The following is a 15,529-nucleotide window of genomic DNA, read 5'->3' on the forward strand; positions in this document are numbered from 1 at the left end:
GCAGGGGTGGTGGGGGGTGTAGGGGAGGGAGTCGGGTGGGGGTGGGGGTTGGGGGAGACCCCTATCAGTGCCAGGGAAGGAATTCTGATAGTGCTTACCGCCATGGATTTCATGGCGGTTCCAAACCGCATGAAATCCATGGCGGTCAGCCGGGTCCAAATACCGCCGGCGGTATAGTGACTACCGCTGGGCTGGAGACCTCGGTCTCCAGCACAGCGGTCGTCTCCGCCCTGGCAGGCGGAACGGAGAAGAGGCGGATGACCATGGCGGTAACCGCCATGGTCATAATTGCACAAATTTGACCGCCAGCCTGTTGGCGGTCTTACCGCCGCTTCTCCGCTGTTCGCCAGGGTCGTAATGACCCCCTAAGTCTCCCGGTATAGAGGTTAGTGAAGGTAGACACAGGATCCCCTGTACTACTCCCCTATGTACTTAGCAGGAAGTTCCGTGATCTGTAGCATCTCCAGCTGAGTGCAGCATTGGCCTTCACAAGGAAGCAGGATGTTGGCCCACACTGCCAGCATGCTGTGACTTAATAATGACATACGCACACACATGGATGTGAGTAAGGGGTGCACTAAGGCCACAAGGACAGTATAGATGCAATAGATTCTGCAATACTGTAGTCCTATTGGCCTCTTGGTGTAATTTTGCAAGTCCATGTTAGGGAGCCTGACCATGCACTGGGTCCAGACTACTGTCAGTTCCATTTGACCTGTGCATTGTGTATCAGAGTCAGCATAATACACTGAACTATGTTGTCCATTTGCATTTCGTAGGATTTACACTAAGTAAGGTTCTACATTCATGTCTTACAGGTGGACTAGCCCCTTACACCATCAGAGAGGTGGCGAGATTTGAAGACCCCAATGCATCCAGTAAGTGCCATTTTGTGGCTCCTGTTCGCTACTCCAGGGTTTGGTGTGAGTCAGTCAGAAAAGTGTAATGCAATAAATGATGTAGTTTTCTGCACCATTGATAAGAAATCATAGGAAGATGGATGATGACATCATGGGCCATGTGTAACAGGCCCAAGCACCACCAAAGCCTCTATTTATTAGAGGCTCTGGGGACAATATGCCCTGCACTGTGTATACATGGTAGGCTTAGTACACATTTTGTGTCTTCACATCAACTTGTCAATACGGCCCCTTCACATGCAGTACTTTGGGTGGAAGGAGTGTGCAATTGGTGTTGCAGTGGCTGTGCCATAGCAAAACCCATACCAATTAGATGGTGTCCCAGACCTACACATTTCCTTACACTGTAGGCTGTAGCAAATCCTGCAAACACACCAAGGTGTGGCTTTAGCAGGCCACAACAGGCTAACATATATGTTTCTGTGCCTTCCATACTTTGCTCTTTCAATGTGTGCTTCTTTTGGCAGCACACACCAAAAGTGCAGAGTCCCTTGGTAGAATTTGTTTGTGTTGGAAGGTGTCCCTCCATGCACAAAGACTATCTCCCCCTCAATGCAGCCAGCTAAGCACCATGGGGAAAGGGTGGCTGGGTTGAGTACTGGAAGCAAGATTATTGCCGGCGTTGGTGACAACACAGTTATGTGCCCTCTCCTATTCAATACTGCGCATTCCTTCATTGTTAATTTGTAGGAGTGCTGCAGTGCCAATTGTCCATCAGCATGGTGCTCTGTCACATTCCCATCATGTATGTTGTGGGGTTGTGCAATGAGATTGGCGTGCATGTATTTCTAAGGGCAACGTGTGCTGGCATGAAATTGTGTGTAAAAGGATTAGTAATGGCTGACCACATATTTATGGATGTCTGCCATCATAGGTCATAGGCCAGCTGTATGTGTACATAGCATGCCTGTTGTTCACAACCTTGTCACAGCACCATAATCCGCAATGTGTGCCACACATAGCTCACACTTGATGACAAGATGGGTCAGAATTTGGGTTCCAACTGCATTACTCTCTAGGGGGATTCTGTGGGAGACATACACACACCACAGGTGCCACAGTACCCTCCAGAGATGATGAGGTAGTGGTACAGCAAGGAGCCATAATGTCCTGAACTGCAGTAATCTGTGTACACAATGTGTGGACAAGTCCACTCAAGATATTTCAGGTCAAAGGCTATTAATCTCCTAACACCAGATGTCAGCAGTGTAACAAATACGGTGCAGCCACCATGTAAATTGTGATTGATGTGGGTCACATCACAGATGCATGAGAAGTCAATGCTGTGTGTGTAACTGGTCCTGTGAGGATATCTGACATGCATCTGCTGATGATGTGATGATCCTGGATACAGTTGCAACGCACAAAGGTGTGAGATGATTGTTGTGGCCTTCAGGGCATCCAAACAGCCACCATGTGTGTGTAAACACACATAGCACTACATGGCAGAGGATAGGGGGCTCCAGTGCCGTAATGTCTTGAAAACAATTTCTCATATCAAGGTAGCATCAGTTGTACAAGTGGCCACAGCATGGGAAGTGCAGCTGGACCCCAGTTATCTAGGCTCAGGCCAGGCTTTCCACCTGAACACATGAATGTAGATGTACTAAAACATAGATTACCACTATGTAGTTGGCAGCAGACGTAACAATTGGCCCACTCCTACACTCGTCGATGAGTGCTCAGGACTTGGAGCATCACCAGTGGTGTTGAGCTGATGGATTACATGCCCAACCCCCCTCCGCTCAGGGAGACAGGAAATCTATACTTGTTGAGACACGTGATGCTCAAAGTGTAGATGAGAGTGATGTTGAGCGGTCCGTTGTTAGTTCCTATCAGCTGTGGGCCATCATGATTTCCAATGGATTGATGTCATCCCACTGACAGGTACAAGATACTGGTGATGTGTGGTTGACTATAGAGGCAGATGAGGTGCAATTAAAATTTATTGAGGTATGTGTGTAGGAATCTATGTGTAATCAGCTGTGGTAGTGCATGTTACAAATCTGTATATACTCCACCCAATGCTGATACTGATGGCTGCTTGTCCTCATTTTGCAGCTGCCAACATGACCAATGAGGAAAGGTGTCACTTCAACCGCTGGTCAGAACAGTACCGCCACATCCTGGAGGTTCACGCAGGTTACCACCGCATGATGAGCTGTTTCCATTCGGAGAAAGCATCTGGGGAATGGCAGGCATTCCCACACAGGGGACCCACTCACCCACCCAAAACAAAGGGTGAAGCAGGAACATCTTCAATGCAGGTTCTCCCAGTTGCACTCACCCCATCCACCTCTGCAGCACCATTTGCCACCCCTGCACCAGTTTTGCCACCACCAGCTGCTGGGCCATCACAATTGGAAGTGGACTTACGTCGGGATGTCAAGAAGTCACTCAACTGAACTTAGACTGTGATGGACCACCTTCAGTTCCTTCCCCTCCCTTTTTAAGTTGTACCATATTTTAGTTTGGGTTTTATTTAGTTAGTGGTAGGTTAATGTAGTGTAGCCATTAGTTAGGATAATTGTAGTTGTGGGGTAGGTTTCTATTATTAGGTTTTTATTTGTGGGTTGCTGGGTGGGGCTCATGTTGGGGTTTATATGTGTTTTTATGAAAAACTAAAAAATAAAACATTACATAAAAAAAATACATATATATATTTGTTTAGGTCATAGGATTAGTTAGTTATAGTAATTGTTGTCCTACTTGTTTCTTGTTTCTTAAAGGGGATGGGGGGTCAATGTTTAGAGTTTGGTGTTTTATGTGTAAGTTGAGTTTAGCATAAGTTAGATAGTTTAGTTGTATGATAAGTATAGTTAGTATAGGTTAGTTTAGGATAGGGTAGGTTTTAGGTTTTTTTTAGTAGATCCTTTTTATAATAAATATCCTGATATCATTGCAAACAGTTTGTGTAATTAGTGCGAGTCCCAGGGTTCTCCCTATGTGTGTACTGGCCAAATTGGGGAAATGGCCTATGGAATCCATTCTGCCTATGAAAGCCTCATTTACCATGTGTAATCCCTATTGACAACAAAGCTGTCACATTGACTGCAACATCACATCTAGTAGTCCATGCATCTGCCATCCTGTGTACCCACCACTCGTGATGACTATGTATACTTTGTATTGGACAGGTAGGTCTGGTTCTTCAGCTGTCAGTGTTGGGATCCTGTAGTAGGAATGTTAGGAACTGTGGCACATCTGACAACAGCCACAATTGGAACTCCATCCTGCAAAACTGACCAGTGGCCATCACTAATGAGGGTAGCTACCTCTGTACCACACCAATTAGTTTTTCTGGTACTCCCAGCTGACGAAATTGCCAGAGACTTGCTTTTCAGCCATACCTGCCGTATATGGTTAGGGAATCACATATGTGTCCTTCATTTTTGACATACTCAGTTAATTGCTTGTGGGTGATCAACCAGTATACACATTTGTCATGTTAGGAACCTTGTGTGTAGCTTTGTGCCCCCACAGTCCTGCACTCTTGTACTGGTATTCTGTGACCAATGACATGGATCCACACAATACAAACATTTAGCTGAGTCTATGGATGACAATAGACGTATAAATGCTAATTGTGTACAAGGTGTTTATTTACAAGTGGAAGTCTTGTAGTTAGATATTTACAATGTCCAGGTCAGTGACCCGATTTGTGAAATCCATGCATTTGTGACAGAATACAAGTCCAGGGTTGAGGGACATGCTTCAGAGTAGTGTTGATAAGTGTGGAGGAACAATAATTGCCAATTGGTAAGTGAGAGACAATGATAGTCAATAGCAGACAGGTCAACAGTGTGTGGGTGAAGAGTGCACCTATCCTACTGTGATAACAGTGGCATGATCTTTAACACAGAACTAAGGAGAACACTGCCCAGGTGGCATAGGCTGTTGCTACCGGGTACTCTTACGAATAAAGGTGATCTGGTCCACATCTTCATCCTCCGATGTGTGTGGTGTCTCCTGTGCCATTGGTGGTGTGGAGTTTGAGTGGGCCACACACACTTCAGTGTTTGAAGATGTGGAGTCCCAATTCCCGGCAGCTGCCATTTGTGGAATAACATATGGCATCACTGCAGCAAGGAGAAACTGCTGATTTTTCAGGATAGCAGCAACAGCCTGGTGGTAGGCAGCCGTGTCTGCCCTAAGGAGGCCACTTCATGCTGAATGGAGTCCAGCTGGTTATCAATTATGCTGCTGCCAGTTTGGGAGGGCAGTTGTTGTGGTCTCTCCCTCATGGCAGCAGCTATGTCCATCAGACACTGGTGGACTCCACGCAGTGGGGAGTGTGTGCCTCAGTTGGCAGCTGTGTGTTCATTAGCTATCACGAGGCACGTGCGCATTCCCTCTAGGCTGGCTGCCACAGTCTCCATCCCCACCCGCACCTGCTTGGCCAGCTCCCACTGGACTCCTACCACTGTCCTCTGGAAGCTTGTCCCTGGGTCCTCGGAGTCCTGAGCTATTTCGGTGCTGGCAGGTTGTAATATTTGGGTGATGAGTGGGTCATCTGGGATGGCTGCTACATTGGTTGTCCTCCTTGCAACTGGAGGTGGTGTCTGGAGGGATACCATGACATCCTGGAGAGTCTCTTGGCTGATGGTTGTCATCTGGTCATCGAAGAACTCCAGGACAGTCAGATCTGCAGGAGAGCCATCATCCTCTGCAATGAGATGGTGTCAAATCAATATTTCTATGTTGTGGCAGTTGACATGTCACGCCACTGAATTGTTGTTGGAGGCTCAGTGACAACTTACAGCCCAAATATTGTTCTTGAACATTATGGGTGCAATATATCAGCCCTCTACCCCACCTGAGTGTCACGTAAAGGGAAGCTCAGGTGGCACAGCGTCATATTTACAAGGTGTGATGTATTCCCTTTTGGTGGCTTGACACCATCTTGTTATTGTGGACCCTTCCTATGCATCCCTTTGCATGGTAGGGCATTGCAATGGCTGTTGCAGTGGTCAAGCCACACCAAAACACATTGCAGTTTGCCCCGTCCCAGTTTCACGTGTTTTTCATACACCAGGGCAGCACCGAAACCTTACACCACCCCAGAGTTGACATTATCAAGGCTCTATATTGTTGTTTACTTTGATTGCTTCTCATATTGATGTATGTCTATGTGTGCTACTTTGCACAGCACACATGGATCTAGCAGATTGCCATTTCAGTTTCTGGTTGTGCTGGAAGGTGTTCCTTCCTACTCAACTATGATCTCCCCCTCAATGCAGCCTTCCTTGCACTATGGTGCAAGAGATGAGGCATTGTGGCAGTGCAGCTAATTTGACACTGGCACAGGGGTGGACCCAGGGATGGCCAGCATGGGTATCATTTGTTGATGTGAACATCATTTTCTACATGACAGTGCCTGATGCCACAAAATAATGGACGTAGCCAGTTGATTAATGTTGAACTTAGATCAGGGCCTCAAGCTAGTTTGATGGTGATTTTGCAGGTAGTTGTACTGGTGCATACATGGACCCTCAATAAAAGTCTTGCAGTCCTATGACCACCAGACTGCCATTGGCAATATGACCACCACCAACAGCGCAGGTAGAAGTGGTACATGTTGTCCATGGGGAATGCCCCATGGGTAAATGGCCTGACACTGGCAGGTTGCCGGCAGTTTACAGACTGGCAATGCCAACTGTCTTGTGACACCAGACCAGTATTACGATCAGTGCTACCCTCTAGGTATGTTCTCACTTTTCCGTTAGCCTTTGCATGGCAGTCAAACCCCCATGCAAAGGTTGGTGTTAATGTGGTGTGGTGTGCCCCTGGGTGCCAATGCACAGCCCATGCACCTCGCATGGGCAGTGCGGGGGGACCCACGCCCAGGCCCTTTGCACTTTTCCACTGCCTGATGTGCAGTGATAAGAGCAGCATGTACTGTCACACCCAATGCACCCCAAGATTGGCACTGACTCTATCTGATCCATCAACAATGTAGTGGTAACTGCCCCACAGAGCTGACATGAGGAGACAGATTTCCACCCATCATCCCAGCGTGTTACTCATACTGCCAACTGCGGAGGGTACACTGCACTAGCAGTCTTACCAATCCTAGACTTGCGCATGCACCATCCCCCACCCGTCATTGTGAAATTGTACACCATGATGTTCACAGACACACACCATATGTTGTGTTTGTGTGATTGGTTCCCCATTCCTATGTAGCTCACAGGATTGTGTCAGAGTAGTTGTGGGCTCAGTCTGTATGTGCTGTAACCTATAGATTGCAATCTGTAGTGCATATATTCTCTAGTGGCATAGGGCCATATGTACGAACACATTTTCCCATAGAAACAGAATGGGAAAACCCTTTGCTACATCTGGCCCATAGTTCTGATTAGCATCAATATGTGTGGCTCCACACTGCACCAGGTTAGCTACACTGGGTAGTGCCATGTTTCCTGTAATATAGGATAGCCCTGCAATTCCCCCAGCAACTGTCAGATTACTTTTCCCTGCACCCATACAGGCATCCTTACAGCATGATGGAGAAGTGGCTGCCTTATGAGGATGTGTTGTTTAAGTGAGGGGTTGTGGTGTTTCTTGCACATGTCTGAGTAAGGTTAGCTAAGGTGCCATTTTAATGTGTGCTGTAAGATGTAGCACACATGTGTTTCGCAATGGAACAAGGCAGTTGCGAAGTGTTTCTGCAAGAGACACCACCATGACTTAACCCTAGGAATGGTATTGACTGACCTCCTAGTCTCTGATGTCTTGGTTGTGTTAGTAGGGTTTGTTTGACTATATGCAAGGGATGTTGTGATGACACAACCACAGGCGCAGTAATTAGACATGCCTTCTATCTGATATGCTGCATATGTACATGTTGGTATGTATCCCTGGTGATTAACATATGTCCAGGTTGTATGTGTGTTGTGGTGCATGGCACAACCAAGGTGTGTATACATATGTTGCTTATGTTTGAATGGTGCAACTTGATTCATGGGCAATCTGTCCCTCTGCACTCTTTTCACATGCTTTGAGTGTGTCCTATGTGCCTCCCCCTTCTTGCATTAGTGCCAGCCTTTCTTGCACCTGGTTACAATTCTCCTCATCTCTGTCACCCTGTTAATTTTGTCCACTGTTTGCTGCCATATTGCCTCTCTCTTGCCAATTGGAAATTTGGAGGTGACAAACAGATGATGTTGGTGCTCTGTTACCTCTCTCACAAGGTTTTCATGCTCCTCCGCACTAAACCAACACTTTCTCTTTTTCTTCTCCTTCCCCTGGGACTTCTGTGTGTCCTCCTGACTGGTTCCTGGGTGTTTGAGGTTATCCTGGGTCTCTCCTGGCCTGCTGGTTCCATTTCCCCTCTGCTTTGCAAAGTTTCCTGCATTTGCGTCTAAAGTTGATGCAAATGCGGGGTTAACATGCGTTTCTGACATGTTTACATGCCATAAAATGGGTTAGAGTCAATTTTGCAGCATTAACGTCAGTTTGCCTTACGACAGGGCGCAAGGATCAACGTAGAAATTTTTTACTCTAACCAGTTTTTAGCGCCATCCTGCGTCATAGGACAAATATGACACTCAGTGGAGCTAAAAAATGGCGCAAGCCAGCGTTAAACTTTTGGCGCAAAACTGCATCTGCGCAGTTTTGTGTCAAAATTTATAAATATGCCCCTTATTGTCAACTTTTGATTGCGGCCTATATGTACAAAGCTTCCCTTTATGTTGCCAATCTAAAGATAAGCATCCTTGTGCATCAGGTGTGTTGTGAACTGTTTTCTTCTTGCTAACTATACCCTTATCTACCTTTTCTTTCATTCCTTTCTTCTGTCATCTACTTGATTAATGAACTCCTTTTCTACCTGTGTGAGAAGACATGTTAAATTGTTCTGGTGTGCATATGCTGTATTAAAAGTCAGTGCAGGTTCAAAGAATCCTCTTATTATTATATCTATGTTTCTAGCCTTTGCAATGCTGCTCAACTGCTGATTCATGGGAACAAAAGAGAAGACTAAACCATAATTAGTATAGAAATAATGAATGTACTTTTGATTGTACAAATGTGCTAATAGTAAACTACAACTAATCCCATAAGTTAGTGATAAGCTATGATAAATGATTCCTTCTTGTACTGACGAAGGAATTTGTGTACTCACATAACAATCACGCACATTCATTGTGTTCACGTACTCGTACAGAAAACTATAATAATCATTGGAAGATAAGTTTCCCTTTGTGTCATCTAAATGAAGCAATCCCTCATCTTTATGGAACTTATCCTGCTTGGATGCTGTTCTTCTTTGCACTGGAGTTGCTGTGCTTCTCCTTTCATTGAAACACTCATTCCCACAATCAACAAAATACACGCAACCATACATACTGTTATTAAACCAATGCACACATATTTACATCTACTGTGTTTGCCCTGTCCAGCATTCATGGCTTCTGTAGAATCAAAGGAGAAAAAGAAAAAGGGAAACAAATTATAAAAGCAAAAAGCAAGCAAAATCAAAAACAAAGCGACTTTTCAAAGTCTTTGCATTATTTACAGCAGTTCTCGATCTTCAAGAAAGTTCTTCAAGATTCAACTAAAAACTCAAAAATAGTTCAATTGTTAGTTTTCAATAGAAAACAGTCTGATGATCCCTTCCAGAGTGTGATTTATTTGTTGATCAATTGGCAAGGTTATTTCAAAATGCAGTTCAAATGTAATTTCAAGCTAAAGAATGTTCATTTGAATTCTCACGGTCAAAATAAAAGGCCATAAACGTGTTCTCCCATTCATTTGTGACAATGTAGATCCATTCAGGTGAAGAGTATCTGCGACTTGACACTGTTTGCCTTTTCATTCTCCTTACAGCACCATCTTCATCTTCACTCTGATTTGACTATTTGACTACTTATGTTATTGATGGGAATTTGTCAGCAACCAGTTCATGTGCAGCTACAAGCCATTTATCACCTTTAACAGTTCTCTTTTTAGGTTTCACAATGCTTGCTGTACTGGCAGGAATTGGTTGACTTAAACTTTGCTCTCCTCCACCTTTGTTTGTATGCAAGCTGCTTGCACCTTCACCACTTGGCACGATTTGCATGATTTCTGCTTCAGCCACTGGTTCCGTCCTCACAGCTTGGACAAGTTGAACCACTTCTTCATCAGCATTTGCTCTTGCAAGGCCAAACTCTGTCTTTTCAAGAGGACACAGAACTTTTCGTATCTGGCTTGTGTATATCCAGTCGGAAGACCAGCACACTTCACAGCTGTTGTCGTCACCCAGATCATTTGAAACAGTCCTTTCCACTTTGGCTCTCTGCAAGTCTGCAAGATGTGCTTCTTCATTAAAACCCAATCACCAGCTTTCAAGCTGTGACACTGTTCTTGGGCTGTTTGAACTGTTGCTGCTTCAACCTGATGAGACAAAGAGTGAATGACATCAGTTAGACCTTTACAATAATCCAGCACTAAGTCACCTGTTATGTTCACAAGTGCATTTTCAGGTACTGCTGGTAGCCTCATTGCACGACCCATTAGAATCTCTTGGGGGACAGTCCTGTCTTACTGTCAGGGATGCTACGCATGTTCATCAGGACAAGTGGCAATGCACCTGGCCATTTCAACGCTGTAGAGGCACAAACCTTTGCCAACCAAGCTTTCAGTGTTCCATTAATTTGTTTCATCAATCCAGATGCCTCTAGTCTGTAACTGCAATGCACTTTTTGCTCATTGTTCAGTGATGCGCGCAACAACTTTATGATCTCATTGTCAAAATGAGTTCCTCGATCTGATTCCACAGAAGTCAGAAACCCATACCTGGGTATCAGTTCTCTGAGCAGCAGCTTAGCTACAGTGAGACTATCATTCCTTTGTGTTGGATGAGCCTCACCCGAATGGGAGAACGCACATACAATGATCAGTACATACTTCAATCCATCACAGGCAGGAATTTCAACAAAATCAAGTTGGATTCTGTTAAATGGACCTCCTGATCTGCCTATGTGGCTCACATTAACCACTATGCATTTCACCATATTCATTTGTTGGCATGTAACACATCTGTGACAAACTGCTTATGCAACCAATCTACCACGTCTGTTTGAATGTGTGAATAATTGCATCTCTCCTGAGATGAACCTGACCTTGATAATATCTAACCATTGAGTTCAACAAACAATCTGGCAACACAACTTTCCCTTCATTTGAAATCCAGACATCATCTCCCTCTCTTTGAACACAACCTGCTTTTTTCAAACCTTTGTGTTCTTCATCTGTTGCCTCTTTCTGCAATCTCTTAATTTCATCCCAGGTATCCACTACTGACATCAAGAAATGTTGGTTTGTCTCACTGGTGTAACTTCCACTAACCTACTTTTCATAGAAGGTGTTGCAATGGAGTGCACAACATCTGGCAATTTGGCATTGCCCAACGATACATAATCATTTGACTGTTGATGGGCTACACACTTAACAACCGCAATCTTCCCAGGTAACTGTAAAGCATTCAACAAATAATGAATTTTCTTAACATTTCGAATGGGTGATCCTGACATGGTCATAAAACCTCTCTGGTGCCATAACTGCCCAAAGTCGTAGACAACACCAAATCTGTATTGACTATCTGTGGATATTGTCACTTTAATCTGCTCAGAAACACATCATGCTCTTGTAAGAGCAACCAATTTGACGACTTGGGCAGAAACGGCTCCTTGAAACCATGAGGCTTTGACCACTCCTGAGAGGGTACAAACTGCATAAACTGCTCTTAGAGTACCTTCATTGTCTCTTAGACAGAAGCTATCAACAAAAACAACTTGGTCATTCTCCTCTAAAGGAGTATCCTGAATATCAGGTGTGGGTTTGGTGCACAGTTTAGAGACATCGAGGTAGTCATGTTTCATTTCACTAACATAATTTGAATCATTAACATTGACAGGCAATAATGTGGCATGGTTTAAGACCGCACATCTCCTAATGGTTACATTTGTTGACCCAAGGATCAATAACTCATAATGAGTAAGATGGACATCGGTCAAATATTAGGTTTTAGACCAGGCCAAAAGTACTTCAACTGAATGTGGGCCGCAGAGAGTTAAAGTGTGTCCCATCACAATGCCTTCACTTTGACTTATGCTAACACCAGCGCTAGCCACTGCTTTTAAACAGCTGGGCAAAGCAGCAGTGACAGGATCCAATGGGACAGAAATATATGCCACTGGCCTGTTTGTTCCTCCATGTGACCGCATCAAAACAGAAAGAAAACCTTTCGTGTAATCAGGCATTCCCAAAACTGGAGCTCTGCACAAACTCTCTCTCAACTCAGTGAAAGCTTTCATGCATTCTTCATTGAAGGGGACGAGGTCTGTGACTTTCTTATGTGTTAACTTCTGCAGTGGTTCGGAAATTACAGAAAAATTTGGGATCCATCGGTGGCAACAGCTCACCATGCCCAAAATCATTCTGACATCTCTCTGCGTAACTGGGGGATTCTTTTGCATAATTGCTGCAACTCTCTCTTGAGACACTTTCCTTGAACCTTTCTCCCAAATACTTTACTTCCTTCTGACAATACTGTAACTCAGCAGGGGAAACCTTGTGTCAGTTTTCACCCAAATGATTCAACAATGATATTGCATCTTGTCTGCAAGCTTCACACGTATTAGATGCAATTATCAGGTCATCAATGTACTGCACTAAAGCAGACTGAAATCACATGTTCAAAGACTCTAAGTTCTTCTTCAGGATCTGATTAAAAATGGCCGGAGAGTCCAGAAACCCTTGTGAAGTGTGACACCATGAATACACATGGTTGCCGAATCGGCATGAAAAGAGGAATTGACTATCGTCGTGCAAAGGAACTGAGAAAATGCCTGTGACAAATCAATAACTGAAAACCATTCAGCTTCACATTGAATCTGGAATAAAATCACTGCTAGATTTCGCACCACAGGATACCACAATTTGGTCCACTTTTCTCAAATCCTGAACTATGCGATATTTCCCACTTGGCTTTCACAATCCCACAATTGGTGAATTACATGGGCTGCCCATCACTTCTTTTAACACTCCCTGCTCAACAAAATCAGCAATTACTGGGGTAATGCCTTCAATTACTTCTGGGGTCACGTTGTATTGTGGCACTCTGGAGAGAACTGCATTTGGTTTTACAGTCACTTTGACTGGTTCAACACCTTGAATAAGTCCAATATCTTTTCCAGAGAGATCCCAAACTCTCAACATTACTGTTTCATCAGGCAAGTCTTTAACTGTCATGGCAAAAAACAATGTAATGAGAGGATACACCTCATCAGCTTGACCGGTAGTTTCAACATCGCTAATGGTTTGAATTGCTATCCCTTCATGTGTACAAGTAATGAAACATTTCAATTTGCATAGACAGTCTCTTCCGAACAAACTCACAGGACTTGAATCGCAAACTGCAAATCGGTGCAGACCCTCAAATGTTCCTATCTGAACTGGAATGGGCTCTGCAATGGGGTTTACTAAATGCTGGTTTGCTACTCCTACAACCTGAGCTGTCCTTCCGGAAAAGGGCACATTAGGGACTTCTGCAGATGGCAGTGGAACAAGTTGCTCCAGTGTCAACCAGGAAAGAAACATCATGACCCATGACACGCATTTATATAAGGAACACGCTGATCTACCTCCAATGAGGCAGCCAACACACATTCTTCCTCTTCTGAACTCTCACTCATGTATTCTTCATTCATCTCATCATCACTGAAATCAATCAATGGGTATTGTGTGATTAAACTGATTTACATTTGCATTTGTTTCTTGGTTTGCGTTCTGCTTAGGAACCATCGCCTGTGGGGCATGGATTTGCTGTTAGGGAAATTGTACTTGTTGCTGGGGAACCTGCATTTGGACTGCTCCAATAGGAACATTCATGCTTTGAATTTGGGGCCTTTGAGCTCTTTGATTTTGAAATTGACTATTGTCAACCCTCTGCGCAACACTACCACCTTGCGCCAAATTATTTATGTTATTAAAGGGACACTCCTGTTTCCAATGTCCGATGTTACTGCCGCCATGACAAGGAAGCATTTTCTTCATGTTCCGAACATCATCCACATTCGCATTCAGAGGTACTTGGATTCCACGACCTCTACCTCTGAAATGAGGCACCATATTTCTTTGCTGTTGTGCTCCCTTCATTCCTCCTACTTTCACCATTCCCTGCAGATCCTGCATGCCTGCTGCTTGGCAGACTTGATTTGCATCACTATTGCCTTTTCCCTCAACCTTTTCTGCTTCAATTCAATTTCATTACTACAGTATTTTGCATAATGCACTACATCATCAATCGGCTTTCCTTGCCAGCAAATCAAATGATTCTGAATCATATTGCTAATTTCAGGCTTTAATCCTTGAACAAATGTAAACACAAAATGAATCATGTCTCTTGGCTCAATAATTTCCGTGCCACTGTATTGCTTGAATGCTTGCAACAATCTATAATGATTAGCATCAGCAGACTCCTTTATCTCCTGAGATGGCCTGCCAATTCTTTGCCAATCAATATCTTTTGGGGAAACTCACGTTTTGAGAAACTCAATCACCTTGTAATAGCTCTTCATCACCTCTTCAGATGGTGCACCTGTTGCTGCATCTCTTGGTGGCTCAAGTATTGGCCAATCAACATTCCGCTTACACTGTGCTGAACAATCTGCAGGACCCACAATTTCAAACAAAGTGTTCAAATCTTCCTACAAATGCTTCGTAAGCTTGACACTCCTCTCTGTTTGCTAGTACCATTCCACTGGTTTCTCCCTCAACTTTGGGTAATGATTTGAAAATTACAAAATATCACTTCCACTCCAAGGAACATGAACAAAATTCCCTCCTGGAAATTCTCTCATTGACATAATTTTTACAGCTTCCTCAGCCTGCTGTACATCACTTGAAGATGTAGTTGGCTTTTTCTTCGGATTTCTTCTCTTTACCCATCGTTCTTCCCATTCATCTAGAGCTCCCAATGTTTGAATGCTTTGAATTCACTCCTTAATGTGAATTTTCATTCCAGGTGATCTCATATTTGCAATGTTTCTCAAATCGAATTCTAATCTGTAACTCTTCTTCAGTTGTTTGGATTTATTCATCTTTCTTTCCTATTTCTCAACCAAATTAGTTAATTTTTCATAAACTTGTCCTGCTCGAAGAGTCATGCCCTTGCAGATGAGGTACAATTTATTTTCACTGTAATAATCTAATTTGCCTACTTCAAGGATTCCCTCAATCATTTCATTCAATTCCATTTTTAATCTGGCCATGTTCAATGTCTTTTCTCCCTCAGGCATGTTTCCTGGAACTGATGCTCCCCTCACATTGTCTAACTATTCAGTAAATTGTTGTACTGACAATCCCTGTATACTAATGTTATGACCTCAAGTTAGTGACTGTGAATGAATACAGAATGTTCTCATAGCCTGCTCCTGAGCTAATACAGATAAGCCTGTAGAACATAGGGGACATTTCACATCACTCCATTATGTGTCTGATTCAAACCAAAATAATTCATAGGGGTCAGTCTCTCCATGTATGCATTAGTCCCAAAGGGTGAATTATTTGCTGATACTGGATTTGGTATCTGGGGACCACTCTCAGTATCTTGAGAATACAAT

This window comes from Pleurodeles waltl, chromosome 3_1, assembly GCF_031143425.1.
Source record: "Pleurodeles waltl isolate 20211129_DDA chromosome 3_1, aPleWal1.hap1.20221129, whole genome shotgun sequence".
NCBI lineage: Eukaryota > Metazoa > Chordata > Amphibia > Caudata > Salamandridae > Pleurodeles > Pleurodeles waltl.